Source organism: Varanus komodoensis, unplaced genomic scaffold (assembly GCF_004798865.1).
Source record: "Varanus komodoensis strain SLA01 unplaced genomic scaffold, ASM479886v1 scaffold15, whole genome shotgun sequence".
Taxonomy (NCBI): Eukaryota; Metazoa; Chordata; class Lepidosauria; order Squamata; family Varanidae; genus Varanus; species Varanus komodoensis.
In genome coordinates, this window is record NW_025335440.1 from 2,943,696 (window position 1) to 2,958,271 (window position 14,576).

Genomic DNA, 14,576 nt, shown 5'->3' on the forward strand with positions numbered 1-14,576 from the left:
CAGATCACTTCCTGGTGAGATTTATGCTCGAGAGCGACTTCTCCCTCTGTAAGGGTGCGGACCCGATTATGTGGGTCCGCCCCCGGAGCCGGATGGATCCAGAAGGATTCCTGAAGGCCCTGGGGGAGTTTCCGGCTGACAAGACGGGTGCTCCTGTCGAGGCTCTGGTCGAACTGTGGAATGGGGAGATGACCAGGGCTGTAGACACGATCGCTCCTAAGCGTCCTCTCCCACCGGGCAGAGCCCGCTCTTCCCCTTGGTATACTCCTGAATTGAGGGCGATGAAGCAGGTTGGGAGACGACTAGAGCGTAGGTGGAGGAAATCACGAGATGAATCTGACCGAACACACTTAAGAGCCCACTATCGGGCCTATGCTGTGGCGGTGAGGGCGGCAAAAAAGAGATTCTTTTCCGCTTCCATTGCCTCCTCACAATGCCGTCCGGCGGAGCTCTTTCGAGTGGTGCAAGGCCTGGTCCGTCCAGGTCCAAAGGAAGACCTGATTCCACCCTCAAAGACCCGCTGTGACGACTTTGCCAGGCATTTCAGGGAGAAAATCGCTCAGATTCGTCACGAGCTGGACACCACTATTGATTCAGAAGTTTCAAAGGAGACACCAATGCTGCCGTCTGGTCCAGATTTATTGGATGAATTTCAGTTATTGCGGCCCGATGATGTGGACAAGGTGCTTGGGCGAGTACGTCCAACCACTTGCCTTTTGGACCCTTGCCCGTCTTGGTTAATAAATGATTCCAAGCACGGGATTGGAACCTGGATCTTGGAAGTGGTTAACGCTTCTCTGAGGGAGGGTCGGGTGCCGGCCCCTTTGAAGGAGGCGGTAGTCCGACCGGTCCTGAAGAAGGCGTCACTGGATCCAGAGATGGCCACTAATTATAGACCAGTGGCCAACATCCCGTTTCTGGGCAAGGTGTTAGAACGAGTGGTGGCGGGACAACTCCAAGCACTCTTGGATGAAACTGATTATCTGGACCCATTGCAGTCCGGCTTCAGACCCGGGTACGGTACTGAATCTGCCTTGGTCGCCCTGTATGATGACCTGTGCAGGGAGAAGGACAGGGGGAGTGCGTCCCTGTTGGTTCTGCTGGACCTCTCAGCGGCTTTCGATACCATCGACCATGGTATCCTTCTGGATAGGCTTGCGGGATTGGGGGTTGGAGGCACTGCTTTGCAGTGGTTCCGCTCCTATCTCAATGGCCGGTTCCAGAAGGTGGTGCTGGGGGACTATGGCTCTGCGCCATGGCAGCTATGCCATGGAGTACCGCAGGGGTCCATTTTGTCCCCTTTGCTGTTCAACATATACATGAAACCGCTGGGAGAGGTCATCAGGAGGTGTGGGCTGCGGAACCATCAGTACGCTGATGATACCCAGCTCTACCTCTCGTTTTCCACCAATCCAGGTGAGGCAGTGGCTGTGCTGAACCGGTGCCTGGCCGAGGTAATGGGCTGGATGAGGGCCAATAAACTGAAGCTCAATCCAGACAAGACGGAGGTCCTGTTGGTTGGTGGATCGGGCTTCGGAGAGGGTGGATTTGACCTGGTCCTGACTGGTGCAACACTCCCTCTTAGGGACAAGGTCCGCAGCTTGGGAGTGCTCCTCGACCCAGAGCTTTCACTGGAAGCTCAGGTAACAGCAGTGGCGAGGAGTGCTTTCCTCCAGCTTCGGCTAATTCATCAGCTGCGCCCCTATCTGGAGAATGACTGCCTTGCGACAGTGACACATGCGTTGGTGACTTCCCGTCTGGACTTCTGCAACGCGCTCTACGTGGGGCTACCCTTGAAGACGGTCCGGATACTTCAATTGGTCCAAAATAGAGCTGCCAGGCTGCTGACGGGGACTGGACGTTATGTTCACATGACTCCAGTTCTCCGTCAGCTTCACTGGCTTCCCATTGAAGTCCGGGCCCAATTCAAGGTGTTGGTTATGACCTATAAAGCCCTAAACGGCTTGGGTCCTGGTTACCTGAAGGAGCGCTTACATCCTTATATGCCCAGCCGCCCCCTGAGATCGGCGGGAGAGGCCCTTCTCCGGGAGCCCTCCATGGAAGAAGTTAGGAGGGTGGTTACTCGGAGGAGGGCTTTCTCAGCGGTGGCGCCTAAGTTATGGAATGCGCTCCCCAGAGAGGTCCGCCTGGCGCCGTCGTTATTTGTTTTTCGGCGCCAGGCAAAGACCTTTTTATTTAAGCAGTATTTTAAATGTTAATATTATTGAATTTTATTTGGCCAGGGCGGCTTGTTTTATAGTGTATATTTGTATTTTATTGTATATATTTTAAAATGTTATTTTAAATTTTTTGTTGTAAGCCGCCCCGAGGCTTCGGCGAATGGGGCGGCATAAAAATGTTTTAATAAATAAATAAATAAATAAATAATAAAACAAGCACCCAAAGCAGCCGTCATTCTCCCTCCCAACACAAGGGATTGCATTTCGGGCAGGGTGGCCGACAGGATATGTTTCAACAGTGGGCGGACTAAGCTTGGGAAGCAGAAACCATGCTAGCATGGAAACTATTTAATTGTCTGTCAAGCACATCCAAGCAAATAATGTGCACCATGGAAACCACAATGTGTGAACCCAGCTTCTCTCTTCTGCATATGTTTTGTATCCCCTTTCTCATTAATACCTCCCCATATTTCTCCAAGGCAGGGCTTGATCTGAGATAGGCCTTCTTCGGTGAAAGATCCAGCAATTTTATCTGTATTCAACCTTGACCCTGGAAGTTATAAAGCATCAGAGTACAGGGGTGATGTCAGGAGTTGGGTTCTTTCCTTCTCTCTTTCAAACAACAGACAGTTCTTTGGCAAAAGTCCTTTCTTCCCAATGTATATCTGGCTTGCTATAGCTGGCAAAGGAAGAGTCTCTGAGCATGGACAGAGTGGTTCAATAAACCCAAACCAGCAATTATTTCCTAGAACCCTCCTTTTGAGTAAACCTGGACCACACCCCTTCCAGAGGTGAGCCAACCTCTTCGTTGGCTAGCCCTTCTCTCCTTGAAGGATTGGACCAGGCTCCTCTGACTCCTCTCCCATGTCCCCTCCCCCACACTTCCAGACCTGCTGGTTCCCAGAGTCTGCCTGAACACCTGAAAATGGCAGCCATGAGATCAGCTCTCCCTCTTCGCCATCTCCTCTCCCTGCCTGCAGACCTCCTTTCCTGGGCTGCGCCATCCTCATCCAAAGAGTTGGTGTCACCTTGGCCTTGAAACACATGTCAAGAACTGCCTCTTCCATTCCCAACAGGCGGGTATAAGCACCATGTTTGCAAAAGCAGACAAGGGGAGGACATTTTGGAGGGAACTCACTCATGGGGTCCACACAGATCTGAGGTGACTTGATGGCACATCACAGCACCAAACAAAAAGAAGCAACTTGCTTTTGCTCAGCCTTGGAAGGAAGAAGCCCAGAGGGTAGCCCTGCAAATCGAGCCAAGTGTCCTGTGGCTCTTCAAAGACGAACAATATCATCCCAATGTGTGCTGATGTGTGCAATGCAGAGGTGCTCCATTAGATGCACAGAGTTACCTTCTCAGTTGGAAGGTGATTAGATAGATGTCTGTCTATCTAATGTCCTCATGCGCACAGAGGAGAAACTTGGCAAACGCTGGTGCTCCGGAAGCCGTGCCTGTGCCCTTTCATTGCAGAGCTTGAAACAGTAGAGCCTCCTGTTCACAGCAGAAGACACTGAGGATCAGGGCAGGGATGCCAGTCCATTGACTGTCCCTGGCCATGGTCAAAAATTCAGAGGTCAGCTTTCCCTTTCAAGCCGGCCATTATGTTTCGGTGGCATTTGCTAGTGAGGACCCCTCTTCCCCTAGCTCTGTGGCAGCCGGGGACCAACCCCCCAGAAGAGCCAAGTGCCTTCTCTTTGGCTTCCTGGAATCTCCAGCAGGAGCCCAACCAATCCTCTCTCACAATGAGTCCTGCCTCGTATGACTTCCTCCATCCTGGTGCCTTGTGGGACTCCCATTCTTCCCACCCCACATGGATGTTCTCGCTGCAGGCCAGGTTGGCAATGGTTTCCCTGATGCACGGAGGGCTCACCTGGGGCGAGGATGCTTTTCCCCTGCTCTTAGGCCTCAAGGGGAGCCGTCAGGTCAGGCACACATGCCCCACCCAGCTTACCTGACAGTGTTGCTGCGAGGCTAGAAGGGCATAAATTGAGCCCTGAGGGGTGGGGAGTAGCAGCAGGAAGATGTAATAAAATAAATGACATGTTTTTCACAAAGCATTGTTTACAATAGCAGTTGTCTAATTTGTTGTGGGTAATTAGCATAAGAAATAAACCCATCCGTGACGGTCTTTGCAATTCCCACTAAAAATACTTGACCATAGTTGGCAATAGTGTTTATTTACCCTGAGTACAACATGGATAATGTGTTTATTCCCTACATTTCCACAAAGGGGGCAGAAAGAACTTGGAGTAAAATAAAAGCCTATGAGGGCAATCCACACAGACAGCTTTACTCATCCCTTGTTGTTCTTATTTTTTATTATTTATTACATTATTATACCACCCCATAGTCTGCAAGGCTCTCTGTGCAGTTTATGAACAAAACATATAACAGCAATAAAGTGAGCGATTACAGAACATTAAAAGCTAATCAAAACCAAATGCACAAAACTTGTCAACTCATCGTGATCGGACGAAATTAATACATGGTATAGCAGTTCAGATAAAAACAATAGTAAAACCTATCTATCCTTCAAAACATCTGGTAACAACACAGTTTTCACCTGGCGCTGAAAGGGAAACAGTGTTGTTCATGGGGAATATCTTGCTTCCAGATTAATTTTAAAAAATTAAAATATAAAAAATGCAGCCGAGGAGGTGACAAGGGAGCTTTTGCCTCAGCCAAATTGTACACAGCAAATGCATTCTTGCAGCAGAGCTTAAAGCAGGGCCACTTGTGTCCGCTTCTCTTTCTGTCGGACGTGTTTAATGCTTTCATTGGATAGAACGATGCTGTGCTCCACTTGGTTTTATTGTCAGACTGTTGTGAGACTACATGGTAGTGGATGGTATACAAAAGTTTTAAATAAATAAATCAGTGTTGATCAGCTAGAGCTTAATGGCAGTTCTTTGGCTGCTCTTTTCCCCACGCTTTGAAAGACAGCCTAAAAGGAAAAGTTAACGCAAGTGCACAAATCCCCTCGAAGCTAATTGGGAGGCTTCTTACCCGGGGAAGGGCCTTTTGGCAGTGGCACCCCATCTCTGGAACTTGCTCCCCAGGGAGGTCTGCCTGGCGCCGTCGCTTTCTTCTTTTCAGCGTCAGGAGAAGACCGTTTTATTTTCCCAATATTTTAACAGTTACTTTAGGTTTTGTCATTAATGGCTGAATGCAGTGTGTTGTGTGTTGTTTGTTGTATGTGGTTGTTTTGTTTTATTTTTGTTTTCTGTTTTTTGTAAGCCATCCAGAGACAGTAGTACCTTTTTATTTTCCCAGAATTTAAATGTTTAATTGGTTTTATTCCAGGTTTTATTATTGAGGTTGTATGCAGTGCCTTGTTTTATTTTATATTTTGGGGGGATTTTTTTTCTTTTCTTTTTCTTGTAAGCCGTCCTGAGATGCTTGCCTAGAAAAGCTATTAATTAATTAATAATAGAGCAAAGGGACATTTATACAGATCCCACCCGCCAAAGTTGAATCCCTGCTTGGCGATGCTGTGCTAAGTGACCAAAGGTTTGGCTGTATATGTAGTAACTTCCCATGGAATGATTCCCACTCAGGCTGGACTGCAGTAGAAGAGCCGTTCACCATCTTTGCCATCTGCTCAAAGTATCCCATTTCAATTGAGTTTTTCAGCTCGTTTGCACCTTTGGCTGCCACTCAAGTGAGGTGCATGTACATGTAGCAAATATTTGTCCTTCCAAAAAGAAAGGAAAAATGTATAGGAAAAAATGGCTGCAGACACCATACCACCATTTACAATGACAATGTCCAGAGTGGTGCGTGCCCACATACACGCGCAAACTCACTTTGAGCATTACAGATGAAGGGAAGTGGATGAATAAGCGTGGTCTTGGAAGTCCAGGCTGCAGCTGTGCAGACTGGAAAAGCCAAGACCTGTGCTCCAGGCTGGCACATTTAAAGGGCTCGAAAACTTTGCAGGTACGACTGCACAACTGATGGCGAGGATCAGAAGGGCCCTTCTCTTTCTGAAGCTGACCTCTGTTCACTGCACCAGCTCCACAGCAGCTCATAAAATCCCCCCTGTCAAACATTATCTTTTATGGGCCTCACATCTGATAGAACTACAGAGCCCTGTTATGCCCTAGGATGCTTTCAGAATGAGAATGTTTAGCGAAGTCCAGTGCAGCAGAACCTAATAGCCAACCAGAGACGAATATTTACAGACCAAAACAGCACACTCTGCTACAACGCTGAGCATGTGCCATGACTGAACTGCGGAGTGACATGGGCCATTGACAGCTCCTTGGCAGGCCTGTGCAGAACCAAAACCAAGCATGCAAACCCCAAATGGATTCCAGAGCAAGGAAGTTGTGACGGTGGTAATGCTGCGATGCAGCAAGAAGCTCCTTCAACAGAACACGTCAGGGGAGAGGTGGCTGGATGTTTTCATTCTCCACTGATTGTGGCCTTCGGGTCCCAGATGCCTTAAGACCCAGAGATCTGGAGACTCTTTTCCTCCCATGCCAACTTTCCTGTGCACAGAAGTCTCTTTTAGAGGGCACCTGAGATTCGCATACTAAGCAATCACCAGAGGAAGTATATTCATATTGGATTCTCCGCTCTGGTCATAGAATCACAGAATCATAGAATGGAAGGGGCCATGAAGGCCATTGAGCCCAACCCCCTGCTGTTGCAGGACACCAAGTTACACCATCCCACTCAGATGGCTGTCCAGTGTCTGTTCGAATGCCTCTAGTGTGGGAAAGCCACTACCTCTCCGGGCAGCTGGTTCCATTGTTGTATTGCTCTGACCGTGAGAAAGCTTTTCCTGATATCTAGCCTGAATCTGGGTTGTTGCAACTTGAATTGATTATTGATTATTCTCTGGTATCAGCGAGAAGAGACCTTCTTGACCTTCCTCTTTGGGACAGCCTTTGAGGTACTTCTAGAGGGATCTCATGTCCCCCCTCAGCCTTCTTATAGAAGGGTAGAGTTGGAAGTGGGCAGAGGACCACTAGGTCCAACCCCCTGCTGTTGCAGGGCGCCAAGTCACACCATCCCACTCAGAGGGCTGTCCAGACACTTTCTGAGTGTCTCCAGTGAAGGAGAGCCCACAAGTTCCCCAGGCAATGGGTTTCATTATCACACTGCTCTGACAGTAAGGATTTTTTTTTCTGGTGTCTAGTCTAAATGTGTTTTTGTGGGGGTTTTTTTGTTTTTGTTTAAACTTAAGTCACTTATTCCATGTCCTGCACTCTGGGGTGAATGAGAAGACACCTTGTCCTGCCCTCTTTGTGATATTGAACTGGATGCAAAAGCAAGATGGGGAAATGATTCTACATTAAATATACAGGTAGGGATGCATTCATTTCAGCCCACCTTTGAACACAGTTTACTCATTTTGCACCTCCGGCAGTCAAAGGTAGACCCAAGCACAATCTGTGGTTGAAATCTGTCCATTTTGGAACTTGCTATGTAGTTTGTAGCAAACTAGATTTTTAAGAATGTGTTCCAAAAATACAGCTGAATAGTGTGCACAGACGCACTTTCACTGAAGGGAGAAATATGTGTACATTTAAAAATGAACTCAATTGATGCAAACATTTGGGAAAATGAACACAAAATGTACATTTTTGTATGAAGGGGGGAATAAAAATCTCACAGACTGATCTTGACACATGTTGGAATGAGCATCAATATGGAATTAAGAGAACTTTGATAATGAGTGTTGTTGGTTCACACAAGGCCAGATTTGCTGCAGAAATCAGAATTGCACATCAGAAGCATAAAGGGGTCAGAATTTCAGTGTGGTGCTTTCCTCCAATCTCATGCCCAGATGTTGTCTTTTATGTTCCCTCTTATGCTCACTTGCAGGCTTGCCCTCAAAAATCTTTCACAGCACTGGTGTGATATCATCAGGGGAGAAGTCCAGAGTGCCAGCAGTTATATGGTTCCCATTTTAGTTTTCAGAAATATAAGTGTAAGAAGGGCATTCAAAACAAAAGAAGTAATTTAAGTGAGCACTTCTGAGATTAAAAGAAAATTAGGAACTTTTTAAAAATGCTGTTTGTTCTTGGTAAGAAGGATACTCAAGGAAGGGCATCTCTCTCTCTCTCACACACACACACACACACGTTTCCTTTATTATGATTTTTTCAGTACCTCTCTTTCCTTACAGTTTACACCTCTCCTTTCTTTCCTGTTGATCCTATTTATTTATTTGGGGGATTGATTCATCTTTAAAAAGCTTTCAGAGGGGCTTGCCAAACAATTAATTCAGAACAGATTCTTTTAAAGGAGCAACAGGATGAAAGAGGGGGAAAATGAAACCAACAGAACGCAGCAGAACAGAAAGCCAGCAGAAGCAAACTCTCCTGAATGCTCGGCCAGATGAAACCCCAGGATGGGATAACACCCGAGTATAAAAGACCTCCATGATGGCACTAATATCTCTAAAGAAAGCGTGTGCAATGGAAAGGTTGCTCCCGAGGACCAGTTTATCGGACCTTGGACGTCTGTGCACAGGGTTGGGTTTGTTTTGTTTTTTTAAGCACTTCCTGAATATGTTATCTCAAAATTCTGCACCCTAGTTTTGAGTAAAGAAATCGTCTGTCTGGTGGCGGCACAGAGTGACAACTTTACGGCATTTCTCCAGGCAGAAGAGAAATTCGTCCACAGTTCCCTGCACAACTTCTTTTCTTCTCCCCCTCCCCCCCGCCCACTCCCCAAATCCTGTGCATCTTGGACAAAGAGAAAATCCTGCAACGCCCTGTGTGTAGCGGCAGCTGCAACTGTGCTTGCAGACTAAAGACTGTTTTGCATGCTCAGTGTCAACTTAGCATTTCTCTGGGATGCTGCACCCCCCCCCACCCAACACACACACATGTGCACACATGTCCATGTGCACAGACACAAACAGGCAATCATGGGAAATGTTCTGTGAAAATTCTGCAAAACAATCTTTTCTAGGCAGGTGTGAGAAAAAGAAGAATCTCAGAAATTTTCCCAGAAAAAAACCTTGGCTCCAGATTCCTTCCCAGCCCCATCCACCCTGGGACTTGATAACAGTTTTAAATTGGAACTGGCGCCCTGGTCAGCAGATTCATTCCCTTTTATCCTGAGTGAGCTCTTGTTCTTTCAAGAAGCCTGTTGCACCTGCTTGACAAGATGGAAGAGGGAGAGACAACACACATGTGTTTGTAGACATATTATAGTAAACCACTTTAGTTCTCTTTAAAATGATGGCCTGCCTGCAGCCTGTATGGGCACAATTCCGTGCATGAACTGAGGAATGAACCAAAGCTGTTAGAATACAACATGCCAGAAAGACATTTGCCTCTCCTGCCCCCCATACTCGAGAAAGATGATTCTCACCTGCCGCCACCTCCTCTCCATTTCCCTTTTCCTCCTAGGGCAGGAGAGAGAGGAATATCTGTGGGATGCCTTGGGTTAAGTTTGACACCTCTGTCAAGGCGAAATCAGAGGCACCGAAGGGGAGCAATTAAATATTGGTCAGCTGCAAATAATACCGCAGTTACTCATTTATGTGCCAAGCTGTTAAAAATGCCATTTTGTCCCATAGACTGAGCTGCGTTGGATAATGGACGGTTTCTATACTGCCTGACAAGCCTTTACTCACAAGAGTTATGAAGGCAGCAGAAGCATAAATCTTCCTTAGCAAGTGCATTTAATCTTCTTGCATTGCTGAAACGCAAATGGTGTTGGGGTTGCATTAGCAGGGGTGCCGTAGAGAAAATGGGAGGGCATTTCACACATGGGCACACGTGCGTGTGTGGCATGCCTGCTTCCCCTTAGAGGAGGGTGGCCCAGGCAGCTTAGGCCAGGCCTAGTTTGGTTTGGCCATGCAGGCTCAGTAAAACCTGGCCATAAGCGTGGAGTTTCCAGCAGAGTGGGGGCGAGAGAGGTGTGTGGAAGCAAGGGCTTTATTTCATCAGTGTTTCAAGGCAAAAGAGACGGTGGTGCCCTTATCTGTCAGAAAGAACCCCTGTTCAGCTCTGCTTGGGTTTTCACAAGCTCTCTGCTTCAGGCAATGTTGCTCTGTAGGGCAGGAAGGAGATTCCTGCTCCTTCTTTGATTGCACGATCTCCAGCAATGGGGAAAGGCTGCTCAGGTTCTGCTGGCTCCACTGACGTGTCCTGTGTTTTCCTTCCTAATTCCCCAGGGAGGGAGGGCCCAAGCCAAGGGCAGGTCCTGGCCATCCACTGAAGCAGTGTTCTGGCCCCAGAGGCAAGTGCTCCTTTCCCCAAGAGGTGCTGCCCAGAGGAAGCAGGTTCCTTGGCCTGATCCAACGCAGTTGTTCTTCTGCCTTTGCAGTCACCATAGTAATAAGCTGAAATGGCGCCAGTGGTGTCCATAAACAAATTATTTCAAGGTCGGTGAGAAACTGGGCTCCGTAGTTCTGCCTCGGTTTTGCATTAGGCAAGGTTCCAGCCATTGTTTTGCCAAGCTTCCACGGGGGACCTCCTCACATCCCCAGCCTATCATTTATTTCACTCCTTGCTGACATTGCACAATCATGATCGCTTTTGAAACTGATGCCCTCCATTTGAAATGGCCAGGAGTACCCCTGTGCTCCTTGCTTTTTTCTCCCTTTTGCATCATCACCACAGAACCATGACTGAATCATAGAAAGGATTGTGCCAACCCCGATGAGTCAAAGGTTCTCATCTTGCATGTGGTGCATTGTTTCTTAGCACCAAAGTCCTGACTGGGAGACAGGTAAATGTCTTGCACTGTATTTGGAGCAGGTGCAAAATGGGACTTTAGCAGTGCACCATGGGAAGCAGAGCCCCCAGTTGGCAAGCAGTAGTCAAAAACGTTTTTCTTTGTACCCCCCTCCATCGCCCTAAAATGGCACATATAAGGCATACTTAAAAGAACACTCCAGGCTGATGATAGAGAAAAGTTAGAGATGGTCTTGAGGATTTCAAGTAGTGATGTGCAAAAGTTCTCTGGTGTGTGCATTTGCTCCTTTTCTCTGTCTTACCCCTCCAGTCTGCTGGTGCCGGTCTGGGGTGCATTTCAGCTTGCTTTTGATTGGGATTTCCTCCATTTGCAGCTTCTGGACCAGATGCACACCCAGATGCAATCTTCAATCCAAATCCCTAGCTTTTCAAACCTGTAATATGATTTGGGAAACATATGACAGCATATATCCATTTGAAAAATGCACACAAATACACTTTCATCAAAGGGAGAAGAACACGGACATGTCCAAGATGTGCACAATTAATGTATACATTTGAAAAAAAAATATGTGCAGAAAGATATGAACAGATTTGCATGCAAAAAGAACTCCTACCCTAGTTCACAATCCGATGGAAACACAAGGCAGACCGAGCTTGGAAATGGAATTTGGAGAGTGTTGGTGAACTCAAATTTTGCCAGCTCCGATATCCCCAGTGCTGGGATGAAGGGGGGCTTGGTTCTGTTGCTAGTGATGCACCCCATGTTTGGATGCACAGCCCAGTACAGAGTGAGCCAGTGTGCCAAAGCGGCTTGTGTTTGGTTGTGGTCTCCACTCAGTGAAGAAGCCCATAGAATTACAGCCTAGCCTATCTCACAGAATAAAAAGTATGCCGGCTTCCCTGAGCCCCTTGGAGAAGAAGGCAGAATATCAATGTTTAATAATACTAATGCCATGTCAGTTCAATTTCTTCTTCCATTAACAGCTTCTCGCAATGAACAATTCCACAGTCTTTCCCAAAGGGTGCTGCAAAATTTCACTCCAGCCGGAACATCTGGATTATAATGCAACTTTCTATGTGCATCGGTGTTGTCTACCTTCAAAGTTAGAGTAACATGTTTTGAACCAGGCTTCCTGCCAAACACCCTCCAGCTTTTTAGTACTACAACTACCATCTTTCCCAACCACTGGCCATGCTGGCTGAGGAAGATGGAAAATGTAGTGCACCAGGATGGGTCAGATGCTCTAGAGGTTATGATAAGATGAAATCTCAAGTAGTTAAATGCTAACCATTCTGTTATGTGGAAATAAAATTGTATATAAGGCAAAAGTTGAATCAGTACATTTAATTTAGCCTTGTTTTTACTGCTTCTCATTCCCCTCCCTTCCCCTTTTACTTGACTTTGAAGGCTTTGCAAGCAGACCAGAAAATATGTAATTCCTGCTGTTCTTGTTAGCTTTCTTGAGTTCTCCTGTCCTGCCCTTAAATCGGTTTTTCCTTCAAGTCATATTTAGAAACAAGTGCCTTCAAGCCAAAACCTGCCTGTTAATTTCTATTTGTGTGGAGGGATTTTAACAAAATCTTGGCTTTCCCAGGAGTGTGCTCGGTTACCATTTGGAATATGTGAAGAAAATCGCTTTGGGGCAAGAGGAATCAGGAACGGAAACAGAATTGCTCGATGCCTCCCATTATATTGGCCCAGCCAGATTTGTTCAGCTTGGCCTTCTGCTGAGATGGTACCCCCAAGCTATACTGGACTGCGCCTACTGTCATGCCCACCCAGCATGGCCAGTGGCCAGTCCTGAGAGGGCACTGTGCAGGGAGGGGCCGGTTCCGTATCTCCGCAAAGCAAGCGTGACCACAGCAGCAGTCAGGCTCATGAGCAGCTTTTGGGAGGTGTGTGCACTCAGGTGTGTGAAAACAAATCCAGAGCAATGGACAGATATTTCCAGGTTCAGTTTCTGGGAGGGGTGGAGGAAGCACTCGTGCTTTTAATACTTGTAAGAACAGAAAAACCAATGGTCTATCCAGTCCAGCGCCCTGCTCACTTGGTGGCAAGCCAGCTGTCCACAGGATCCCTCCTGCCGGATGGGTGCACAACCTCTGCCTACCTAAGCTCCGCAGCAACTGGGGTTTGTCAGTGTGCCACTTCTGATAACAGGTTGTCCACAGCCAGCAAGACTAGTAGCTACTGAGAGCCTCTGAGTTACTTTGGACTGCATCTCCCTCCTCTTCCTCCTCCGTGAGCTTGTCCATTCCCCTGTGAAAGTCAGCCGTAGTGTGCATGCACATGAGAACCAGGGCTTTTGTTGTTGTGGCAGTTCAGTGAATGAGGTTCCAGCAGGACCTTTGTGGCCCCTGCAGTACTCACTGTACTGTCAGATCTGCCCAGATAAGGGCAAGAGAAAGGCCACGCTGGATCAGACCTAAGGGCCATTCAGTCCACCTCTCCATTCACACCGTGGCAAACCAGCTGCACACAAGATCCCTCACACAGGGTGAGTGCAAGACCTCCACCGGCCCATGCTCCACAGCAGACGCAGGCCTGTCACAGGCTTATCACCTCTAATGATGAAGGTAGCATATAGCCAGAAAGACCACTAGTTTTGATAGTTCGTTGATAGTCTCCTCCTCCATGAATGTACCCAAACATTTTGTTGAGGGTTAGGGTGGTTCTGTCCCATTTCCCCATTTATGTGTACATTGTTCAAGAATGATGCTGTCAGGAGCCCTCAGAAAAAAGCAGAACTCCCGATTCTGGGTTCAGACCAGTTTGTGGAACTCCGTATGAAAGCTTTGCTTACCTGCCGTGGTCTAGAAACAAGCATTTCCATTTGCTCCCGATTGCGCAAGGAAGCATGAGATCTTGATGGTACCAAACGGAGGCTCTCATTTCCAGGACAGAATCAGAAAAGGCTCAGGGAGGAGGCACTGATCCCCTTCTGGAAATGTTCATTTGTATATTTATGTGCACTTCTCATATATTTTGCAGGCATGATTTCAAAAATCCATACTTTACAAGTGATGTCCTCTAAAATACAGTGTTTGGCACACACTTTGCATTGCGGTCTGTGCTTTCCTCTAAATATATGTATTACTTCATGTATTGTGTATTTATGGTCCCCATCTCCAAATTCTGAGAAGTATGAATATGAGCATCTAATCAGCCCATGTGTCATTTAAATGAGTGCAAATCTAGTGAGATTGAATCTAGTCTGAACCAGACCAATATCTCATCCATCCCTGGTCAAAGGGCACCAGATAATAGCCTACCTGATAGGGTTTTCATGTGTGTTTAGTACTAAGAAAAATCGAATCTATAACCCCAGATATTTTTACAGATGTGAGTCCCTATTTTCTACTGCATGTGCTATTGCTTAAATTGTGGATAATGGACTCCAATCATCAGTGCAGACAGCAGAATAAATTGCAGCAGATGTGAATGATCACATGCAGAATCAGATTTGTGGTTCCACAAAATATTCAATTCATCCAAAATATCCAAAACCTCCTCCAGTCCTCAGCTCTGACAAGAATATTCTCAAAGTTGCTACTTTACTTCAAATCTTGCGACCACATCTGGCCCTAATGTCATTCAGATCCAGTCATCCAGGTTTCCTTATTCATTATATCCCCTTCCACAGGTCCCACCACCTTTTCCACAATCCCCAGTTGCTTGGTGGCTTTCTGTAGTCCCTTCCACCATTCTAAAAGTTTGAAA